The sequence below is a fragment of the Staurois parvus genome, unplaced genomic scaffold (assembly GCF_062004578.1).
Source record: "Staurois parvus isolate SC_StPar_1 unplaced genomic scaffold, SC_StPar_1.0 ptg000181l, whole genome shotgun sequence".
NCBI lineage: Eukaryota > Metazoa > Chordata > Amphibia > Anura > Ranidae > Staurois > Staurois parvus.
In genome coordinates, this window is record NW_028317977.1 from 596,345 (window position 1) to 621,500 (window position 25,156).

The window sequence follows — 25,156 nt, forward strand, 5'->3', positions numbered from 1 at the left end:
TGTCTATACTGTTTGAAATCCAATAACACACGGTCTCATCCTGCTCTGCAAATGCTCAGTTGTTCTCCATTTTTCCAGCACCGCATTAGTGTGAACCAGGGCTTATGACTTCAGCCATTTGATGATTTGACAGATTAGTTGAGGACACAAGCAAATTTGACAGTTAGCAATCCCAGCATTTCAGGAATGTATCTGGTTTTTTTTTTTCGGTGGGTTTAGTTCCTCTTTATGATTTACTGCTTTTCAGGGTCTCTGGGCTTCAACAAAATGTTGGCCTCTAACAAAACGAAACAGGAACAATACTGGAGGCAATTTACAGCACACGCTAATTTTGGTGGCATAGTTCTTATTGAACAATGTATGATCCTTGCTAAGGAACATTATTTTTTATCAAGTTATCGGTAAAGTTCTGTTTTAAGAAAGAAGCAAACGTTCATGTGTAAATAGATCCATTTTTTTAATGCACAGAAATTATCCTGTGTTTTTTTTTTTTTTTGGTGTATGTGTATATATGCATGCCACAGAAAGAGATTTTTCGAATGTGTTACAGATCTGAATGCAGTGCATGTTTACACACCTGTTTGACTGTCTCTTTTGAAAACGATGCAGCTTCATTCAGATCTGTACATTTAAAAAGAAAAGAAAAATGCTCGTAAAAGCTTTTTTTTTTTTTTTTTTTTTTTTTTTTTGTACTGCTTTGTGAAATGAGACCTAAAGGTGGTAGACGATCAAGACTTTGCTTCCTTATGTCTTAATCTTATGTGCCCTTCTAATGGCTAGTAATCTAATGAACTGGTGGAAGGAATTATCAATGGGCAGCAGAAAAGGAGGTACAGACCGTAGAAGCACGGGAAGTTGGAACCAGACAAGTGAGTAGGGTAAGGAAGCCTAGATCCACAGAATTAATGAAGCAGGAGCAAGTAAAGTCCTATAATGCAAGTCGTTATATATATATATATATATATATATATATATATATATATATATATATATATATATATATATATATATATTATCCCTAGTAACACAGTGAATTGGCAGACTTACATTTTAACTCTTAGGCATGCGCTCCAATCCTATTTAGAATGACAGTATTCAGCGGAAAGAGTGGGCCAGATCTGCAGTTGAGGTCCTAGTCTGAATCTGCCTGAGCTATCTCTAGGAAAGCTGTCACCGCACACCACCAATCATAAGTGGCCAAGGCACCCCCCACCCCTTGTATACATGCAACTGTGAGGCAGGGAATGCCTCGGCTGCTTATGATTTGTGGTTTGCAGTGACAACTTTCCTAGAAATAGCTCAAGTGAGTTTGAACTAGGATCTGAACATACCTGAGCTCATCCCTACTTGGCTGTAAACGATGGGAGGGGTTTAGTTGTGCTTTAAGACAGAATGTGCATTTTTTTCATGGTAGTGATTGACCACAGTTCCATATGTTGAATAAAAATAACACATCCTCACACATAAGGGGAAATTTACTAAAACTTGAGCACTCAGAATCTGGTGCAGCTTTGCATGGTAGCCAATCAACTTCTAACTTCAATATGCAACTGCTGTGATCATTCTTAACCACTTGACAACCGGGCTATAGTGGAATGACGGCTGCATCGCAGTTGTCCAGTTCCGTGACGTGTTGTGGTAAAAGGCCAATCACAGAGGTAAATGCAGTTGCCAGTTGTCGGCTGCACAACGTGAGGAAAGTACTGCCGACAACCAGCAATTGTCAGAAAACAGAGCGGCACTGATGATCAGTGCCACCCACCTGTGCCACCTATCTGTGCCCATCAATGCCCAGCCATGCCACCAGTCAGTGCCACCCATCAGTGCTGCTCATCAGTGCCCGTCATTGCTGCATATATGTGCAGCATCATCAGTGCTGCATATTCATGCCACTTCATCAGTGCTGCCTATTCGTGCCACCTCATCAGTGCCGCCTATCTGTGCCTGTCAGTGCTGCCTTAAAGTTCAGCCTCATCAATGCACATCAGTGAAGGAGAACAATTACCTGTTTGCAAAATTATACAATAGAAACAAACTTTGTTTTTTCAATTTTTTGCCCTTTTTTTTTCGTTTATAGCACAAAAAATAAAACATCCAGTTGCGATTAAATACCACCAAAAGAAAGCTTGGCTTGTGTGAAAAAAATGATTTCATATGGGTTGCATGATCGCGCAATTGTCATTCAAAGTGCGACAGCCCTGAAAACTGAAAATTGGCCTGGGCAGGAAGGGGGTATAAGTGTCCATAGAACGTCCTAGAGGGGCGGAGGAGGTGCAAAGAAGGATGCTGTGCAGGTGCTCGACCTCCTCCTTTGTAATGGTTGTAAGGGCTTGTTCACACTTGGCTGTTTTACCAACGCTTGCCAAACGCCCCTATAGCGTTTGGCAAGCGTTGGTCCGGCGTTTGTGGGGCGTTATTAACGCTCGTCAAACGCTCCGCAAACGCCGCATGCGCGGTTTAGTGGCGGTTGCTAGGCGTTTGCCGAGCGTTAATAACGCCCCACAAACGCCTATAATACAGTTTGAGTGGTGTTACCGCTCCGCAAACGCCCCGCAAACGCGTCGCAACCGCACCGCAAACGCCGGCCGGGCGTTTGCGGAGCAGCACCATAGACAAGAATAGGAGGCTTCAAAGCCTCCTGACTCGACCAGAGGCGTCCGTTTTGCCGCGACGCGACGCAAACGCTCCCGTTAGAACAGCACCATGTGCTGTAATGTGCAGAATTGGCAGAGGCGTTTGGGAAGCGGTAAAAACGCTTCCCAAACGCGCCTCTGCCACCTGCACACAAGGCTAGTGTGAACGTAGCCTAATAGTTCACAATGAAAACCTGCAGCTTTGTGTAACTGAAAGGCAGGCTTGATCCACCTGATGGCTTGGATACAATTGTGTACAATTGTTAGGCATTTTGCCAAGACACCCCTGAAGAAACCTGAAAGCACCCTGGTTGAAAAAGGCTGATCTAGTTAAAGGTAGTAACAGAGTAGATGCTGGGTAGCAAAGCTGTCAGTCCAGAGTTTGCTATTCAGCAGTAGCAGTGGTAAACATGATCAGTTTTGTTCCTGTAGTGTTAATCTTTAGGATTGGAGCATTATGTGCAGATTTAAAAAATGCTTGTTGACTCAGCCCAAGAAAGAAGCAGTTGCTTAGCTGGTTTGACTCTGTGCTTCCTCTGTCAAACAGGGGTTAATGCAATCTGCTCTTCTATTTTTGTGTGATCAGCAGAATGTCAGCAGCTGTCATGTGTTGACCTTGCTTGCACATTTTCACCTTGCATGGAGGAGTGTATTTGGACAAATTCAAGAAGAGATGTATTGTTTTATGTGGCTTCTCATAAACCTACACCTAAGCTGTATTTTGTTGTCATTTTTTAATCTACTGTACATGATCATCGGAATACTAATTTATTTAGTCTGATTTTCCATTTAAATACTTAATTTCTGAATATGTTGAACAACTACATATTTCTTTACACATCCTTATATCTTTTTAAAAATGTCAAGTTATTTGCATATATTTTGTTTTTAGAAATAAAAAACTATTGGGGAATCAGGGGTGTGGAAATTTTTGAAAAAACTACTTCTCCAGGGACTAAATCTGGGTCTCAATCTACTTGTCCAGATAAAAAAAAAATATCAATTTTAACCAAAACTGTATTTAAATCCGAGATGCTGTTAGGAATGTCTGGGACTTTTAAAATCAAAAGGGGCTCTATGGCGACATAAACATTTAATTTTTTTAACATTACGCTGTGTATCTCATCCTCCCCTCCCTGCCTCTTTCCAGCACCGCACCTGGGGTGATTAGTAGGGAGGAGAAAGACCTTACAGTGTAATGAGCACTGATTTGGTGCTTGTCAGGAAAGGAGGAGTGTCGGGCTTATCCTTTATCCCTTTTGCTGCCAGAACCATTTTTGCGTTTTTTGCACACATTTAAAAAAAATCATTTTCGGCTTGAAGATTACACAAACGTTTTATTCTCTAGGGTCTCTACTTTCTGAAAATATGTAATGGTGGTAGTTCCAGTTTTTTGTCCCACGATATTACCCCAAAGGACACACAAAATTTCACTAAAAAATACACTTAAATTAATTTTAGGGCACAAAAAAATCAATAAATTACCCTATTTTTTGGTAAAAAATAATAGATGAGGTTCCACCGAGTAAATTTTACTTTTGTACATGCGTATATGTGGGGGAGGGGGAGCCTCAATTTTTTTTTTTTTTTTTGAGGGGATGTTATGTGCTTGGGTGCAACTTAGATTTTTTTACTATTAAAAAAAAAATAAGTTTTTTTTACTTTAACTTTTTTTTCCCACCACATCAAAGTCGGGGGTGGGTGGAGGCTGGCACCGTGGTGGACTGTGTGAAAGCAATTGGGCAGCAGTGCTGCCACCCGAATGCTTTCACCTGACTAAAGGTTGAAAAAAGCTACCTGCCTGATGCCCAGAACTACATGTCCCGGGCGTCGGGCGATACAAATTCAACATCCCTGGTGATTTTATATTTGGTTAATTTTAAAGCAATACTAACTAAAATACTAAAAATATCAAACATGTCTATACTTACAAGTTGTAAAAAAAAAAGGTTTATGGTTTCCTTTTAGTGTACTAGCTGCTTATGGTTTATCATAGCGCTCGCTGAATTACTTCCATTTTATGTCTATACTTACCTTCTCTGTGCAGTTGTTTTACACAGAGGAGCCCGGATCCTCCTCTTCTAGGGTCCCCCGCAGGATCTCCTGGCCCCTCCCATCTTGTCGGGTGCCCCCACAGCAATCTGCTTCCTGTAGGGGCACCTGCTGCTCTGTGTGTCCATTCACACACGGAGCTGCAGCTCAACTCTGCCCCCTCTCTCTTCTCATTGGCTCACTGGCTGTGATTGACAGCAGTGGGAGCCAATGGCTTCCGCTGCTGTCTCAGCCAGTGCGCAGAGGAAGTCCTGGGATAACCGAGACTCCAGTGCACATAGCTGGATCGAGAGGGGGTTGGTAATAGGGGGGGCTAGGGGGCTGCAGCACAGAGAAGGTTTTTTTACCTTCATGCATAGAATGCATGAAGGTATAAAACCTTGAGCCTTTTCAACCACTTTAATCAATGTAAAATGTCTTTTTATTCTGTGGATTACATCAGAGTACTTTTCACTAGACCAGTAGTTGGTCTCCTGTTTATTGTATAGAATTTCTGGAACCTTAGTAGAGACATGATATACACACCACTAACAGAACACCAGCTTCATGTCAAGTAGTTCTCATCGACTTATCTGTTATCCTATCCTGATTCTTTATAATCTTTACACCTTGATCTGCTGAAAGTTGAATTCAGGGTATAGGTTTTAAAACAAAATTACATGGGTTCAGCTTGCACCAATGTACTTTTGTCCTACCTGTGGAATACCTTTGGAAGATGGGTATCACAGTAGTAGTCTCCACTATTACCCTGATGCTGTCTTCTAGGTCCCGTGTACAGGCACCATTCACAGAATAGCTTACATTTTCTCAATTAAATCAAGGCATTCTCTGATTGGATTAGATTAAGATGTGATCGATGACATCATGATTTCCACCTAGTTCTATCGAACACTTTGCATGTCCCGTGTGCCAAGCAAGCACACCCCAGCCTCCCATGTTCAATATGCAGCAGGACAACCCCTCAGCATGGGACCTGGAAGATAATGGTGATTACTCTTGTATCAGAGACTACTACAGCGATTTTCAGCTTCCATGGGGATCCCACATCTATGGTGTATGCATACCTACATTACTCCGAGCTGAAGCAGGTTAACTATGCTATAAAATCCATACCTAGAACTATAATCCAACTATAATCCTTTTGCAGAAATTTTATTTTAAATATTTATTTTTCATTTTTAAAATGATAGTTTAGAACTGTAAGGAGATGTGGAAAGCATTGCCTTGGTCTGATTAAAGTATATCTAAAACCAAAGAACAAAAATGTAATGTGTTTCCGCTTACCGTTTTTAGATTTGGTGACTGCATTTAATTTCTTTTTTCAGGCTAAGCATTATTTTGCTAGTACAGAACAATACAAGATGACCCAGTCAGAAACCCAGTATTCTTGCATCTTCCAGTGTATTGAGTTGACATCTAAAACAGTGTTATCGGCTTTTACGGCTATCTTCTGTGACCTACAAGATCCCTCCTACCTTTGTAAAGGAGTTGAGGGGAGATGTTTGTTGTCCAAACTAGGAGAACACTCGAGTGGCAACGTTGCTCCTCGATAAATACAATACATTGAGTAAGCGTCACCCTAGTGCAGGAAGTGTAGGACTGCTAAGTAAAAATAATAATTATAATAAAAAAAAAGTGAACTAAAGTAGCCACCGCTGCATCAGAGATCTAATAATCTTCAATCTATTTAATATTTTATTTTCATTTTTTTTTAATAATATATTTATTTTATTATTTAGTTTTATTTTAGGGTTTAGATATACAGGAAAGTATATCTAAAACCTTTTTCTTTGTAATTGAATAGAGCAGGGAAGGGTTAAAATCCCTGTTGGGTTTTTTTTCTTTGTCATCTGTGTCCCATTTAAAAGATATCTCTTCATGGCTTGTTGGCACAACAGAAAGTGAGAACATTTCTCCAAAGTAGGGTTTCTCAGTCAGAGTTCCAGAGGTTGCTAGGGTTCCTTGAGCAATGAGCAATTTTTACCTCTAAGATAAGTTCCCACTGACACCATTGATCTTTATAGATATCTGTAAGGGGGTAATTCTTCCCAATGACCACAAGTCCAAGGGTCCATGAGTTGTAGGTAATAGTAATATTTTAGTAGGGCTTGCGGCTTCACTGCCAGTTTTCCACTGCATATACGCAAACCAGGCTAAGTTTTGTGAATGGTCCCGCAGTCTTCTGGGACCTGTGATGTGTCCTAGAAGGAGGTGCGAACTTCATCTCAGATCTCTGAGGCGAACCTACCAGAAGTGGGATTGGTACCAGTCTAAATCAGGTACCCCCTCTACCCCCCTTCCAAAAAGTGATAATTCTTAAAGGGGAAGGAGGAGGATGCAGACAAGCAGAACTTCCAATTTTGGGTGAAGTTTTACTTTAATCCCCTTTTTAGACCGTTCTCTTGATGCATGGTAGGGCCACTTGGGAACAGTACTAGAATGTGAGAAGTCTGCGCTTGTCCATGGTTGGGCAGTCTGAGGATGCTGTAGCAGAAAAGATTGTTTGGACTGTATATCTTTGTTATCCCAGACATGGGCCCCCTGTGGTCTCCTGTCAACCAGGGAGAAACAGAGGTGTCTGCTTCATGGCCTTTTCCTCCTCCTGCTTTCTCCCCAAGAGCTTTTTCTATTCTCTTTCATCCTCCCTCCCCCATATGGGGGTGATTTAGGTGTGTGGATGGCAACACCGGCCATATGCATAAAGCAAAATGCATGTACCTAAATAATATCTCTGGGTCCCCGAGGTAGCTTTACTGCAAAACGGTTGGGCACTGAACATTGGAGACTGGGGACTCTATGTAGGAGAGTTGGTGGTGTTGTATTAAACCATTTAGTCATGTTAACACATGGGATTTGTATACAGAAGCAATGATATATATTTTGCGTACAAGTGGACTATCATGGTAGCAACCAGCTGGTATTCAATGTCTATTCAATTTCTTATTTTCCGTACTGAATAAAATTAATTTGGTTTTATCATACACTTGTACTATCCCATTATATTATTTTTCTTAGTTTCAGTGCTTTAGAAGGAATGTGGTGCTATCTGATATGCATGCAATCCAAGGAATTTTGTTAAATTAAACCGTTCTCTCCAGAATAAGTGTTACCTTTGGATTATTTCCCCTCTATTCCTGTTTTGGTGACAATAATCACCATGACAATTCAAAAGGTTAAATCTCCTTATTGTCACAATAATGAAAGGTTTTGTGGCAGCAACTTCTATCGCAGTGGACCTCTGATTTCGAAAGGCACTGACCAATAAACTTTTCAGAAGTTTAAAGTGGTTGTAAACCCAAAAAATCAAAATTGAAATGACCTCACACAGCATAACAGCAGAAGTCATTGTTCGTAGTCTGGTCAAGAAAGGAGCAGACAGTCATCTAAATTCTCTCTGCTTTCCTACTGTAAAAAAAACCCGACACATGAAAAATAAATTGTCGCCACACTCCCTCTCCTGTGACTGACAGACTAATTAGGAGTCTCATGCATGAGCATGAGAGAAGGGGGTGTGTCCCGCAGCCATCCACACAGATCACTCCCAGAATAGCCTAGCTTGGGAATTTCTCAGTGGTCTGTGCCGGCACTGTGCTTATCTCTACCAACAGAGGAGGAGGGGGGATACATGCTTTCACAGGTGGTCATCATCCACTATTGGGGTCACGTAAACGGCCTCACACAGATTTAACCCCACAGCTTCTAGAGAGAAAGCCAAGCAGGAGAATCAGAATTAATCCCATAATGACTGGCCGCTCTTACTGTGTAACTACCGGGCATTACTTGAAAGTAGGGCACTACAGTAAAAGTGCCGAACCATTGAAGGGTCATTTGTGATCCTTCTGCTTGGCTCCCTCCCTGGGAGCTGTGGGGTTAAATCTGTGTGAGGTTGTTTCGCTCCTGTTAGTTGATAGTAATGACCTGTGAAAGCATGTATCCCTCCGCCGCCTCCTCCTCCTCCTCCTCCTCCACCTCCTCCTCCATCAAAATGGGGACAAGATGCTTTTAGGGGGGGAGCCCCCCTGCCCCAAAGCACCCCATCATGTTGAGGGCATGTGGCCTGGTATGGTTCAGGAGGGGGGTGCTTGTTCGCCCCCCTTCCCCCTTTTTCCTAACCTTCCGGGCTGCATGATAAGGGTCTGGTATGAATGTTTGGGAGGGACCCCCATGCCATTTTTTTTTTTTTTCTTTAATTTTGGCGTGGGAGTTCCCCTCAAAATCCATACCAGACCCGAATGGTGCCAGTTTTTAAATGTAATTACCGTTTTTTTGTTTTTTTTTTTCTTCACTATAGCTCAGAAATTCAGCTGTCACTTTCCCCCCAGCTAAAAGAAAGAAAAAGTTTTTTCTTTTAGTTTATTTCCCCCAGTTAAGAGAAGCAATGTTTCCTTTTAGTCTCTTAAAAGAAACAAAGTTTCCCTTAACTCCGGGGAAAGTGACAACTAATTCTGTGAGCTATAGTGAAGAAAAAAAAAAGCCGGCAATTGCATTTAAAAATCACTGACAAACACTTCGTATTGCGACAACATTTGTAAACCGAGGCATTATTTTCAATGGATTTTCATTCGTTAACCGAAAATTACATTAACCGATGCGTTTGTAAACCAAGGTATTACTGTATTTTAATATGATAAAAATGCAGGGTAAAACATAGGCCTCTCTTCCAGCAGCATATAACTTGCCAAGACTTAACATTAACGTTGTCAAGCTAAGGGCAATTGTCCTGCTGCATTGGACTAACCAGCTTCATTGGCAACTGATGAAGGATCAGTCTGACAATGCTAAAGCTGTGGCTAACTTCAGTTATCAGGAAGTCACCAGAAGCTGCATGGCCCTTCAAAATGCAGACCTTGTTCTGGCTTGGGCTGAAACGCACATTTCAGTCGTGTCCGCATACCAAGAGTAAATAATTGGCAGGTGGACGTTCCCATTCATCAGTGCCTGGATGTGGGAGAATGGCCACTTCACCCCGAGGTGTTCCAAGACATCTGTGAATCGCTGAGGAACGCCAGACAGATTTGTTGGCATTCTTCTTCAACAATAAGATGGACAGGTTTGTGGCCAGGAAGAGGGACCCAAAGGCCTTTGCAGTGGGACCAGTTCTGACTAATAAATGCCTTTCTTCCACTACAAATTTTTCCTAAACTTTGCAGATTTATGATGGAAGGCATTCTGTGATCTTAGTGATCTTGGTGTCACCAAATTAGCCGGAAAGGACTTGGTACTGAGAAATTTTCCCACTCCTGGAAGATGCTCCCTAAGCTCTTCCATATGGGCCAGCTACCTGTTTACTATCCTGCTTCATTGTCACTAGACTGTCTTCTGTTTTTCCTGCACTGCCTAAAGTTAGGAAATTGACTTCTTGCATGGTTTATCATTGCACTTGGAAGGTGTTGCATGGTGCGAGGCATGAAAGTTTCATCCTGGAAGGTACTCTTCCATAGGACTTATTTTGTCTTTTCTCCAGTCTGGGCTGGAGCAACATTTGGCCTTGAGCACCCTGAATGGGCAAGTCTCAGCATTGACCATCCTCTTTTAGAGACCACTGGTGGCCTCTCAATCTCTGATTAAAGGCCTTTGTTCAAGTGATGGTTTGCTTCTCTTTTGTTTGTACACCTGTCTCAGCTTGGGGTCCCAATTTGGTCATGTCCGTTTTATAGTGGACTCCCTTTGAGCTTGGTTGGGATATTCCCTTGACCAGCCTTAGCCATCTCAGTAAGGACAGCTTTATCCTGTAAACAACCCTTCCTTGTTCTTCATAAAGACAAGGAGGTTTTGAGGCTCTGGGCCTGCTTTCTTGTCAAGTTGGTTTCCTCCTTCCATTGTAATCATTGTCCTGCTCCAAAGCTGCCCAAGTAGATCAGTCTACATTGTACAGTTTATCCCTTAATCACCTCTTCCATCTAACCTTGCATTCTCTGTTTGTCCTGCATGTCATTTCACCATCTATAGGTGGTTTTAGGTAGATTCCCATTAAGGCTTACACCATAGAGAATAGGGATCCTCCTTTCCCTGTTAAGCCCACTTGACCAGTTGGTTCGTGTTGGGCTTTTCAGCACCAGGCAAAGCTGTCACCTGCTCTTGTTTATGAAGCTTTATCAAGTGAATATTCGGGCCACTGTTGATGGCAGTTTTGGCTGTAGGGTGCTGCAAGATGCTCTTTGAATTGGGAATCTGATTTTCTTGTTTTTGGCCTGCTGGTATTGTTTACTGTGTTGCCCACCACTAAGTTGTATTGCTTGTGGACACCCCATGGTCAATACTTGAAGGAGCCTATGTCCTGTACTGCACAATTAAAAGGAAAAAAAAAAAGGATTTTTGCCTTGACTGTAAAATCCTTTTCTAGGAGCCCAGTAAAGGACGCCCTCTGTCCTAGCATTTTTCCATGCTGAACTGAGGATCTCTAGGAGTGGGAGGGGTTATATGGGCTCTCAAACAACTTTGCCACTGTCCTCATCTGAAGGTGGCAGCATATAACCCATGGTCAAGTCTTAAAGTAGCCTACAGTATGTCCTATAGTGTCCTCTGAGAAAATGATTTCAGAGGTAAGTCAGACATCTTTATTTCCTGTTTACCTAAATATGGAAAATAAAAATGTATTAAACAATTTATTACTAATCTTGCTAAGAAAGCTTCTAAACATTCCCTCACAAACTAAGCTACAGCCAAAACTTACTGTGTGCCAGGGTGGATAAAAATCAATGATTTTTTTTAAAAAATAAAAAAAAATCGGATTTTTTTTTATTTAAATCGGATTTTTTTATATTTAAATCAGATTTTTTTGAATAAAATGCTTTTTGAGGAAAATATATTACCATCCAAAGGTTATTCCATCATGAAATAAAGATTAGTTTTTTAATTATGTAGAATAAGGCTGTATATGTTTAATTTTTTTGGTAAATAAATTCCATTAATCCATTCACAATGTCATGCTCTTCCAGAGGTTTTTGTAAGATTATTGGGCAGTTTCTCTGCCTACAAGATATTATCACAGATGCTTGGTTTACTTTTGCAGTTCTCAAAACTGAATTTGACTCAGCGGAGATCACATGCCTCTTCTTCACAGCAAAAATGTTATAACATGAACAGAGTTAAGAAAAAGACCTTAATCCTAACTTCTACAAACCTATGAATACAGAATCAACCCCTTCAGTGCTAAGTTTCAAGAAGTTCAGTGAATAGAATAGAAACAATATTTTTCTGATTGTTTGGAGTGGAATAGATCTGCACAAGAAGAAAGTGAAACGAAGTGTGAGGAGGAAGGGGCTGACAGTCTAAGTTTCTTAAAATATATATATTTTGTTTAGCCAAATTAGTTAACAAACATGGATGTTTGTTTAAGCAAATAACATATGCTGTAATGTTATTGTTTCAGTTGAATAAATCTATTTAAATTGTTATTATTAAGGTAATGATTATTTTTCTCCTTCCTAAGTACAACAGAAAAGTCCAAATATGAATGATTAACCTATTAAACTGGGGATAAAAAAACTAATATGAAAAGTTATTCTAAAAATTTTCGTCTACTTGCATATTAGTTATACCAGCAAGAATTAGTCTATGTAGAAAACTAGGATTTAAATCAAGCCTTACTGACTAGTGATTTAAATCGTGATTTAAATCAGTTTGATTTAAATCAAATCCACCCTGCTTTGTACATACCATGTATTGCCAGAAGGTGGAGAGCTGCAAGCCAAATGCAGCAGGCTGTACATATAAAATAGATCTGCAATGCAACATTTTACCTGCTGCGCTTTAGCCAGCCATTCTACCTAACTCTTTAAAAAAAAAAAAAACAAAGTTCTCTAGTTTGAAATATCTACCTGACTCATGCAGATTTTGTAACAGACTGGAAATCACTGTGAGGGCCAGTGTAACAGACTTCTATTCACTTCAGAATGGCTATTCTCCCCATACAAATCTAAGGAAATGATCAAGCCCACTACAGTAGAAATGCACCTGTAATGAATTCTGAATGTTCTCAAAAGCCTCCTAATCTTATGTTAAAAGCATGCTGCATTTTTCCACTGAAGTCTGCTGACACTGGCCCTACATGACAAGTGCTTCTTGTGTTTTGTTTGCCTGGGCATAAATGTAGAAACTTAGAAAATAGGAGGTACTGCTTATACTGTTGCAGGTGTTGCTCCTCAGTCCGCAGTAAGCTTGAAGAGGGTACAGGGTAAATGATATATCACAATAATAGTGTTCTTACCTCAGCCAGGCAATGCCAGAAGAAAGTGATCAGCAATACTCATTTCATGGTTCTGGAAATGATGTACAAAGAGATTAGCATTGTCTCTACTATATAGTCACCTTTTTGCAGGAGGAATCCACTGTGCACATCGGGCCAGACTGTTGTGGCTAGTTCCTTGGCAATAATCTGGTTACAAAATTTTGGGCTGGACTGGGGGGAGAGGGAGCAGCTGCCATCATTGAGGATAAAAAGGAAGCAGTGGATTGTTATGCATTTCTGCTTTTTATGTAAATAATTATGTAGCATTATTTTTGAATGGAGGTTGCGCCTCAAAACTGCTGCTTCAGCCAGGGGTCCATACAGTGAGGAGAATGCCCTGTATACCTGCAGTTTGATTCCAGAGGGTAAGATCTTCCCTCATTAGGTTCTGTGCATAAATCACCACTGAGGAGTCACAGCTGGAATCCCACTTGTGCTGCCTCAATCTACATAACAAAGAAATAATAATCAAGAGGCAAGAATAGATAGTCTCCCAGGACAGCCTTGTGCCCTGGAAAAGAGGAGTTAGGTTATGATTCCCCCCCCCAATATTAAAGGCCCAGTGCTGAAGAATCAAAGATAATAACTTTTTTGTTTATCTTTTGGTTAAAGCTACAATGTATTGTTTTTTTCTGGGGTAGTGCCTTGCTTTAGGAACTGTAATACATTTGAGGAGTAAAATTAAAGGGAAACTCCACTTCCTTGGGGAAAAAAATGTATGGCAAATTAAAACAAATTCTCATATAATATCAATATCATATCAATTGTGACGCAAGCCATATTGTTCATTATGCCTAATAAAAATTACCTTTCCTTTTCAATCTGCGATGCTGTCATTTTCTCTAAAATTCAATGAGTATGGCAACCTGGAAACGATTTGTACACCGTACATTCTGGGAAAATCAGCAAATCAATCACACAAGCAGGAAATGACAATTCTGGGTACAGGCACCAGGATACAAGTCAAATTTTAGGCATACTTTACCACAAAACAATATTATTTTTGGTGAGATACACTTAAAAGCTTAATCCTTTTTAAAGGGATGCAGACCTTGTAGCTTTCTTCATTAGAGTGCCGCAAGTGTATCAGCTGGTCAAAAATGAAAAAGTCACTCCAATTCAAAGCCTTTCAATGTGCATTGATCAACCAGAGGAGATTTGATTTTTTTTTTTTTTAAAGAAATTTGAGTTACACTTTAAACTTTTAAACCAAATAAACTAAAAGCAATGTATTTCAGTTCAGGGCATGATATGATAGCCTGAAGAAAATAGATCTATCTCTATACTCACGGGCCACTTTATTAGGTACACCTGTTCAATTGCTTGGTAACACGACTTGCTGAAGTTCAAACTGAGCATCAGAATGGGGAAGAAAAGGACTTTAAGTGACTTTGAATGGGGCATAGTTGTTTGTGCCAGATTGGCTGGTCTGAGTATTTAAAAAAAAAAAAAACTGCTGATCTACTGGGATTTTTACAACCAACTCTAGGGTTTACAGAGAATGGTCTGAAAAAGAGAAAATAACCAGTGAATGGCAGTTGTATGGACAAAAATGCCTGGTTGATGTCGGAGGTCAGAGGAGAATGTGCAGACTGGTTGCTGCATCATTAACCACTAGCCTACAGGTCACTTATACCCCCTTCCTGCCCAGGCCAATTTTCAGGTTTCAGCGCTGTCACACTTTGAATGATAATTGTGCAGTCATGCAACACTGTACCCATATGAAATTTTTATCATTTGTTTGAGACAGAGCTTTCTTTTGGTGGTATTTAATCACCTCTGGGTTTTTTATTTTTTGCTAAACAAACCAAAAACAAAAAAAAAAAGTTTTTTCTTAGTTTTTGTTTTAAAATGTTGTAAATCACTTTCTCCTTCACTGATATGTGCTAATGAGGCTGTAGTGATGTGCACTGATAGGCTGCACTTATAGGTGGTATTGATGGGCATTGACAGGCATCACTGATGGGCACTGAAAGGCAGCACTTGTATATGGCACTGTTAGGTGGGACTGACTGGAACTGTTAGGCGGCACTGACGGGCACTGATAGGCAGCATTGACTGGCACTGACGGGCACTGATAGGCAGCATTGACGGGCACTGATGCGCACTGATAGGTGGCACTGATTGGCAGCATTGATAGGTGGCACTGATAGGTGACACTGAAAAGCAGCTCAGATGGGCACTGATATGTGGCATTGATGTGCACTGATATGTGGCATTGATGTTGCACTGATGGGCACTGGCAGGTGGCACTGATGAGCACTGACAGCTGGCATTGATGGACACTGACAGGTGGCACTGCTGGGGCTACACTGATCATCAGGGCACACTGATCATCAGTACCCTGATGATCAGTGTACATGTCCCCTCTGAGGAATGCCGATTACCGGCTCTCCTCTCCTGTCGAGCTGTCAGTGTGACAGCTCGAGTGGAGAGAAATGCCGATAACCGTAATTTCCCTGTTTACATGTGATCAGCTGTGATTGAACACAGCTGATCACGTGACCGAGCCAACATCTTTGGCTCTTTCCGTTGATTGGTGATCTGCTGTGTCCGGGGACCACAGCGCACCACCGATCGCCGCACTGCATTCTCTCGGAGCCGCGCACGCGCGACATCCTTCCAGAACGAGAGAACCACCTTGCGCCTGTCATTGCCTTATATGGCAGGCGGGAGGCGGTTAAGATGGTAGGGTCAGAATTTGGTGTAAACAACATGAAAGTATGGATCCATGCTGCCTTGTATCAATGGCTCAGGCTGGTAGTGGTGTAATTGTGTGGGATAAAGTGGCCGGTGAGTGTGTTTGTGTTTATATTATATAATATATTTTGTATCCCAGCTGTAAAAAAACAAACAAAAAAAAAACAGGAAGCGCATACCTCCTAGTAAGGTGATATGACATATTGGCTTCATCTCCCAAGACCACGCCCCTGTAATGCGTTTCATCCACTCACAGGCGTAGAGGACCTGTGACTGTACAATGTCACAATCTGCTTTAGGTTTAGCAGCAGCTATGTAGGCCAAGTGTTTACTTTAAAGTATGCGAGTCATTACCTTGTACAGGCCCAGTCGCAGGAATCTGCTGACTCTTGCTGTTGTTTATGACCCTAATTGCCTGTGTGAAGGAAGCCTTGATCTCCCCCAGTCTATAGTATCATGATAGGAAAAAGTATACATTGTAAAGGTACACAAGACTAGAGCAAGGGTCATGATGTGTCAAGGAAAAGGATCTTAAAGCTTAAAATATAACGCACATTTTTGTTCTTGCTGTCTCTGTAAAATAGCACGACAGATTGTGTGCATATCTACAAAACATTCTTCTCTATGGCTGTATCAAAAACTTGCCATCTTACAGAAACCTTTTCTATTACTACGTTTGTCAGCTGATGAAGGAGGTGTCTACATCAGAAGGAAGCAATGTAATTTTTCTGGTACAGGAAGTAATCTGTAGCAACTGCTTTAAGTTCATGGTGTGTATTAAAGTGATTCTGTTAACACACTATTCCTATTTATTTGCAGCCTTCCCTAAAACTTGTGATTAGCTATCCAGTCATTGAGGGTTTTTTTTTCTTTTTTCATTTGCAGTGCCACACAGATGCTATATAGAGGCAATGTGCTCTATCTGACTAATTCAGAGATGTGTGGATAGCAATTGTCAGATTGGAACAGAGAAAGATGTCTGAAAAGGCAGACAGCTACCAAGATTCAGGGAATGTTTGTTAGTTCATGTACTGTGAGCATTAACACAAGGAGGGAGTAGGCAGAGGAAGGAACATTTCTCCCTCTTAACATGGCAGAAGGCATTGACATACTCCTCAAGTGGTAAATGTCCATGACCTCTGTGGCCTTTCTGCAGCACCTCTAAAGCATATTTTTAGTTGTTAAAAATAACAAAGGAGAGATGAATTTGTAGGTTTGCATGCATGCACATTTGTTTCCAAATACTTAGCTGAGACTGCATGGCAAAAAAACATAGAAGCGTGACAGCAGTACAAAGAACATAGAAACATAGAAGCGTGACAGCAGTACAAAGAACATAGAAGCGTGACAGCAGTACAAAGAACATAGAAGAGTGACAGCAGTACAAAGAACATAGAAGAGTGACAGCAGTAAAAAGTGGTCCATGAAGTCTGCCCCATTTTGTTTAAATTTTCTATATTTGTTTTTATTTTGTTTTTACCTTTTTTTGTCTGAGTATAGATCTATGTTTGTCCCAAGAATGTTTGAATCCAATTACTATTGACTGACTCATTGCCTCTGCTGGAGGTGTATTCCACGCATCAACTACTCTTTTGGTAAAATACCTAAGATAAGATTAGCACATACTGTATATTGACTTAGTACAACCCATCCTTATGGTCCAAAAAAAGTTATTACTCCTATATTCTTAAGCTTCTTAACATCTATCATGTTCTCATTGAAAAATATTAAATAATCCACATCAACACACACATTCCCTTTAATGTTGTTCTCATCTAAACTCAGGCAATTTGTTTTCCTACCGGACTAGGTGTCTGAAGCCATTCTGCACTAATCATTTGAAATGTGTTTTAAAGCTCCCCTCCTTTTGGCTGAGCTTAGCTTACTATAGAGCCTGATTGTACATTCTGTTTTAGAACTACCAACAACTATGTATTGCATAGGCCTGCACAACTGGATACAAATTAGATTGTTCAGGCTTGTTCTATTTTATATAGTTGAGGAAAATATAAAGAACATTGGACAGATTGTCCAGTCAGAATGTAATGTGTATGGTAACCCTTAACCTCTAGCCTACAGGGCACTTATACCCCCTTCCTGCCCAGGCCAATTTCCAGCTTTCAGTGCTATCACACTTGGAATGACAATTGCGCGGTCATGCAACACTGTAATTTTTACAGTTTTTATCATTTTTATCATTTTTTTGAGACAAATAGAGCTTTTCTTTTGGTGGTATTTAATCACCTCTGGGATTTTTATTTTTTCTTAAACCAAAAACCACTGAAAATTTTGAAGAAAAAATGTTTTTCTTAGTTTTTTTTATACTATTTTGTAAATAAGTGATTTTTCTCCTTCACTGGTGTGCGCTAATGAGGCTGCAGTGATGGGCACTGATAGGCTGCACTGATGGACACTGATAGGTGGCACTGATGAGGAGGCACTGGTAGGTTGCACTGATGGGCATTGACAGGCAGCACTGATACATGACACGGATACATGACATGGATACATGACACTGGTGGGCAGCACTGACTGGCACTGTTAGGCAGCACTGATTGGTAGCACTGATATGTGGCACTGATTGGCATTGATAGGTGGCACTAATATGTGGCATTGATGTGCACTGGTATGCACTAATATGTGGCATTGATGTGGCACTGATGGGCACTGGCACTGATGAGCACTGACAGGTGGCACTTCTGGGGATGATCAGTGTACATGTCCCCTCCGCAGAAAGCGGATTACCGTCTCTTCTCTCCTCTCGAGCTGTCAGCGTGACAGCTCGAGAGGAGAGAAATGCAGATAACCAGCATTTCCGTGTTTACATGTGATCAGCTGTGATTGAACCCAGCTGATCGCATGACTGAGCCGACATCTTCGGCTCTTGAGCCACGTATGCGCAGTGAGAATGGTAGGACGTCATTTGACGTCCTATCAGAACGAGAGAACCACCTTGCACCCGTCATTGTACTATAGGGCGGGCGGAAGGTAGTTAAAGTGGTTTTAAAGGGACAAGTTTTTTTACCTTAATTCATTCTCTGCATTAAGGTAAAATGCCTTCTGTGTGCATCTCCCACCTCAGAATCGACCCCCCCTTTTTATACTTATTTGAGCCCAACCTCAGTCCAGCACTGTGCCCAAGAGCAGCAGTTCTTTCCGCTCTCGATCTCCTCACTGGAGGGCAAGGCAGCAGCGGGAGCCATTGGCTTCTGCTGCTGTCATTCACAACTAGTGAGAAAAGGGCGGGGCTGAGCTGCGCCGTGTGTGTCAAAGGACACACAGCACACGGCTTGGAAGTAAGCCCACATGAGTGCCCCCATAGTAAGTGGCTTGCTATTGGAGCACTCAGGAGGGGAGGAGCCAGGAGCTTCAGCAGGGGAACCCCTAAAGAGGATCAGGGCTGCTCTGCAAAACCATTTTTTTATTAAAAAAAAAACAAAAACCTTTAGAAGCACCTTTAAACTAGCCATGCAGAATCACATTCCCCCTTCCACTTTAAAAAAAAAAAAAAAAAAAGGGGGGGGGGGATGAGGGATTTGTACTACCATCTATTGCTGGAGCACTTGCAGTTGCGTAAATATGCAAACATTTACTGCATCTGATTGGATGCAGCTATGTTCGACTTGATGATTTTGCACCTTCATTTGTCATTCAAGTTTTGCTGAGATGGGTGGTGCCTACAGGGCCAAACACAGCTTAAATGTATGTCCAGTTCAGTAGGAGTTGGCATAATTTGAGCCAGCTTTACCTATGAAAAAAAATATGGTCCTTTATGATTTATCCAGCCAGTTGGTGGTTTTCTGTTTGGACGAACCCAACACTTGAGTGCTGTATCCCAGTGTTTTTCAACCTTTTTCAGTAAAGGCACCCTTTAAAATTCTGCACAGTCTTGAGGAACCCCATTCTAAAATGTAAAAAACTAAACTAATAGTTTTACATTTTACAGCAGCATCCACACACATAGGGGATACCCAACATAAGAGGTTATTTATTTTACAAAGCATGTACACCTTTGCACACTGGTACTTGCTAGTATCCAGCATTTTGCCTCTTTTGCTCACGCAGTTAACGTGACCCAAGTGCTGAAGGAGAGGGGCAAATGAGGATGCTGTGCAGATGCCTGATGTCCTCCTCATCAACTGTTGACACCTTTTGGTTACTGTGCACTGAAAACGTGTGGCTTTTTGTAACTAAAAGACATGCTTGATCCACCTGCTGGCTTGCATACAATTTTTGGGCAATTTAGATCAGTTGTAAGTATTTTGCCAAGGCACCCCTTAAGTACCCAGAAAACACCCCAGGGTGCCACAGCACCTGATTGAAAAAGGCTGCCTACCTACTCCACAAGCACAAATATGCACGCTTGTAGAAAGAGAGCCTTCTAGCATCTGTATGCTTGTTTGAAAATTAAAAAAAAAAAATTTTCTTCTTTAGCTCTTAAGCTGCTGTTATTAAATATTGGGTGTGGTGTCTTCACTTTAGGCAAGTCCAACTAGCTTTGCAGATGTTTGAGAGCCCATTAACAGTTGTGCATTGTGATCATACTTGAGTTCCCACAACAAACCTACTTTTTGTGGTGCCATTCATTCACATACCTTGCGCTCTGGTGCACTTCATTGCTAAAAGATATATATATAAAAAAAAAAGGTCATTGGCATTTTTTGATCCATTGTGGTGCATTGGCAGCTCATTCACAATAATTAGGCTGCCTTAATGCACAAAGTTACCTTTCGAATCATCTGCAAAGGAATCATGTAATTAAAAAAGATACAAATGTTGCCATTGCTGAACTCTGGTTTTAAAACTCATACCCAGAAAATGTATGCAGTTTGGGAGTTCAGACCACATCAGTGTCTAAAATCTTTAATACCGCTGTGGTATCATTTTTTTAAGCTTCAGAGATTCTCTTTGATGAAAAAACGCATACTTAAACGGCAATCATATCACACGTGTGAGGTATTGGTGCGAAAATCAGAGCTAAAGCAGTCATTTTTGTACCAGACCTCCTGCGTACTTCTAAACTGGTAACTTGTAAAAGTGTGACGTTTGGTATCTACTTACACAATATAGTGCAAACTTTTTTGTAACACATATAAAGGATGATGAGTAAGTGTAATTTTTCCCAAAAATTTGCGTTTGAAAAACCTGCTGTGCAAATACCGTGTCATAAAAAACTGTCATCATTTTATTCTCCAGGGCCTTTGCAATGGTTTTCAAGTGGTTAATTCCAAGTTCAACGACATAAAATATATTCTGTGCTGTTTATTTCACTCAGATTACACACACACGAAGACACACACACACGATATAAAAAGTCTACACACCCCTGTTAAAATGTCAGGTTTCTGTGATGTAAAAAAATGAGACAAAGATAAAAATTTCTGAATTTTTTCCACCTTTAACGTAACCTATAAACTGTACAACTCAGTTGAACTCTTCCTTGCAAAAACACTCCAAATCTGTCAGATTGTGAGGGCATCTCCTCTTCAGATCACCCCACAGATTTTCGATCGGATTCAGGTCTGGACTCTGGCTGGGCCTTTCCAAAACTTCAATCTTCTTCTGGTGAAGCCATTCCTTTGTTGATTTGGATGTATGCTTTGGGTTGTTTGTCATGCTGAAAGGTCTAGTTCCCCTTCATGTTTAGCTTTCCAGCAGAAGCCTGAAGGTTTGGTGCCAGTATTGTTCATAATTCCCTCTAACTTAACTAAAGCCCAGTTCCCACTGAAGAAAAACAGCCCCAAAGCATGATGCTGCCACCACCATGCTTCACTGTGGGTATGGTGTTCTTTTGGTGAAGTGCAGTGTTGTTTTTGTGCCAAACATATCTTTAGGAATTATGGCCTAAAAGTTAAACCTTCGTTTCATCAGACCATTTTCCCACATGCTTGTGGGAGACTTCAGATGTGTTTTTGCAAAATTTAGTCAGGCTTGGATGTTTTTCTTCATAAGAAAAGGATTCCATCTTGCCACTCCATAGCCCAGACATATGAAGAATACAGGAGATTGTTGCCACATGTACCACACTGCCAGTACTTGCCAGATATTCCTGCAGCTCTTTTAATGTTGCTGTAGGCCTGTTGGCTGCCTTTTCACCAATTTTGGAGGGATGTCCAGTTCTTGGTAATGTCACTGTTGCACCATATTTTCTCAACTTGATGATGACTCTGTTCCATGATATATCTAATGCCTTGGAAATTCTTTTGTACCCTTCTCCTGACTGATGCCTTTTAACAATGAGATCCCTATGATGCTTTGGAAGCTCTCTGTGGACCATGGCTTTTGCTGTAGGATCTGACTAAGAAAATGTCAGTAACGACCTACTAAAGCAGCTGAACGTTATTTGGAGTTAATCAGAGGCACTTTAAATGATGGCAGGTGTATACTGACTCCTATTTAACATGATTTTGAATGTGATTGCTTAATTCTGAACACAGCTACATCCCCAGTTATAAGAGGGTGTGCACACTTATGCAACCACATTATTTTAGTTTTTTATGTTTACAGTTTGTTTTTCAATCGAGTTGTACAGTTTATAGGTCACATTAAAGGTGGAAAAAGTTCTGAAATGAGTTACTGTATTTTTCGCTCCATAAGACATACTTTTTTCCCCCCAAAAAAATGGGGGAAATGTTTGCGTCTTATGGAGCGGCCGGCCTGGTATTCCCGCTGCCGCTGTGTCAGAATACCAGGCCGGCCGCTCGGCTCTTCTCTGCAGCAGAACCTTACCTGGTCCTTGGTCCAGCAGTGTCCTCACGGTCTGCTCTACTGGCACGGGCATCTTTAGTGTGGGCACCCGGCTGTGACAGCTTGCGACCTCAGGGCCGGGTGCCCAATGCGCATGTGCGAGAAGCACTGCGCTTTGTGAATGGTCCAGCAGTCTTCTGGGACCTGTCACGTGTCCCAGAAGACTGGGAGGGAGGAAGTGGGAACGGGTACCTGTCAAATTCGGGTACCTGCTCCCCCCTCCCCAAAGTCAGCAGTCTCTGGTCATCCCCTGTACTCTGTCTGCAGTCTCTGATCATCTGTAGTATGTCCGTAGTCTCTGGTCATCCCCTGTACTGTGTCCCCAGTGTCTGGTCATCCCCTGTACTGTGTCCCCAGTGTCTGGTCATCCCCTGTACTGTGTCCGCAGTCTCTGGTCATCCCCTGTACTGTGTCCGCAGTCTCTGGTCATCCCCTGTACTGTGTCCGCAGTCTCTGGTCATCCCCTGTACTGTGTCCGCAGTCTCTGGTCATCCCCTGTACTGTGTCCGCAGTCTCTGGTCATCCCCTGTACTGTGTCCGCAGTCTCTGGTCATCCCCTGTACTGTGTCCGCAGTCTCTGGTCATCCCCTGTAGTGTGTCCGCAGTCTCTGGTCATCCCCTGTAGTGTGTCTGCAGTCCATTGGTTCAGGATATATTTTTTTCTTGTTTTCATCCTCTAAAAGTGCTTATCTTTGTCTCATTTTTTTAGATCACAGAAACCTGCCGTTTTAACATGCATGTGTATATGTGTTTGCACGCACGCACGCATGCGCACACACACACACACACACACACCCAAACCCAGGTTTACGAATCTAATGTGTTCTCTGGGACGTTTCGTATTGCAAAAAATGCATAAACCAAAACGCGGTTTCCCATAGGAATGCATTGAAAAACAGCTCCACCCTCGATGCCACGTACTACCCACAGACTCCAGCATGCACGGGGCAGCTCTATAAACCTCCCAGACGCAATGCATCCTGGGGAAACTTGCTTCGTATTGCGAAATAGATTAGTAAACAGAGGCATTATTTTATAAACCGAAAATTACGTTAACCAAGGCGTTCGTAAACCAAGGTACCACTGTATACAGTTAGGTCCATATATATTTGGACACAGGCACAATTTTCATACTTTTGGCTCTGTATGCCACCAGAATAAATTAAAACAAAACAATCCAAATGAATTTGAAGTGCAGACTTTCAGCTTTAATTCAAGAGGTTGAACATAAATATCAAGTACACATTTTAGGAACTGCAACCATTTGTATACACAGTCCCTCCATTTTCAGTTGCTCAAATGTAATTGGACAAATTAATATAATCATAAATGTCCATTTTTAATATTTTGTTGAGAATCCTTTGCTGGCAATGACTGCTTGAAGTCTGGAACCCATGGACATTACCAAAGACTGGGTTTCCTCCTTTCTGATGCTTTGCCAGGCTCTAATTGCAGCTGTTTTCAGTTGTTCTTTGTGTGTCTTTCTGCCTTTTAGTTTTGCCTGCAGCAAGTGAAATGCATGCTCAGTTGGATTGAGATCAGGTGATTGACTCAGCCATTGCAGAATATTCCACTTTTTTCCTTCAAAAGCTCCTGGGTTGGTTTTGCAGTGTGTTTTGGATCATTGTCCATCTGTAGTGTGAAGTGCCGTCCAATCAACTTTGCTGCATTTTGTGTTATCTGGGCTGACAGTATATCTCTAAACACTGCAGAATTCATCCGGCTGCTTCTGTCACATCATCAATAGACACCAATGATCCAGTGCCACTGGATGCCATGCAAGCCCATGCCATCACACTGCCTCCACCATGTTTTACAAATGACGTGTGCTTTGGAGCATGAGCTGTTCCAAGCCTTCTCCACACTTTTTTTTTCCCCTGTCATTCTAGTACAGATTAATCTTGGTTTCATCCGTCCAAAGAATGCTTTTCCAGAACTGGTCTGGTTTTTTTTAGATGTTTTTTGACAAAGTCTAATCTGGCTTTTCTATTCTTCAGGCTTATGAATGGTTTGCACCTTGTGGTGAACCCTCTGTATTTGCTCTTGTGAAGTCTTCTCTTGATTGTAGACTTTGATAATGATACGCCCACCTCCTGGAGTGTGTCCTTCACTTGTCTGGACATTGTAAATGGATTTTTCTTTACCATAGAGAGGATTCTGCGATCATCCACCACTGTTGTCTTCTGTGGAAGTCCATGCCTTTTTATGTTGCTGAGCTCATCAGTGCGTTCTTCTTTCCTCAGAATGTACCAAACTGTTGATCTGGCCACTCGTAATGTTGCTGCTATCTGATGGATTTGTTACGTTTATGAAGCCTTACAATGACCTGTTTCACTTGCATGGACAGCTTTGATCGCATGATGCAGGTTTACAGCAATCGATTCCAAATGCAAATACCACACTTAGAATCAACTCCAGACGTTTTTACCTGCTTAATTGATGAAGAAATAACAAAGGAGTAGCCCACACCTGGTCATGAAACAGCTTTTGATTCAGTTGTCCAATTACTTTTGGTCCCTTGAAAAGGGGGGGGGGGGCTACTCTTAAGAGCTGTAATTCCTAAACTCTTCCTCCAATTTGGATGTACATACCCTCAAATTAAACCTTAGAGTGTGCACTTTCAGCCCATATCCATTATATAACTATAGCTTGAATCCCTGAAAAAACTAAAATTGTGCCTGTGTCCAAATATATATGGACCTAACTAGATAGATATCTAGATAGATGGATATAATTATTTTTTTTTTTAACAAACTTTCTTTATAACCTAATAAAGTAGTTAGGTGCAAAACTT

At 41.4% G+C, this 25,156-nt stretch overlaps 1 protein-coding gene across 1 annotated transcript in view; it reads left to right on the forward strand.

Moving 5' to 3' along the window:
• THOC2 (THO complex subunit 2) overlaps positions 1–25,156 on the forward strand; it is a 194,010-nt gene that overhangs the window by 138,467 nt on the left and 30,387 nt on the right. The gene's annotated exons all lie outside the window — the stretch shown is intronic.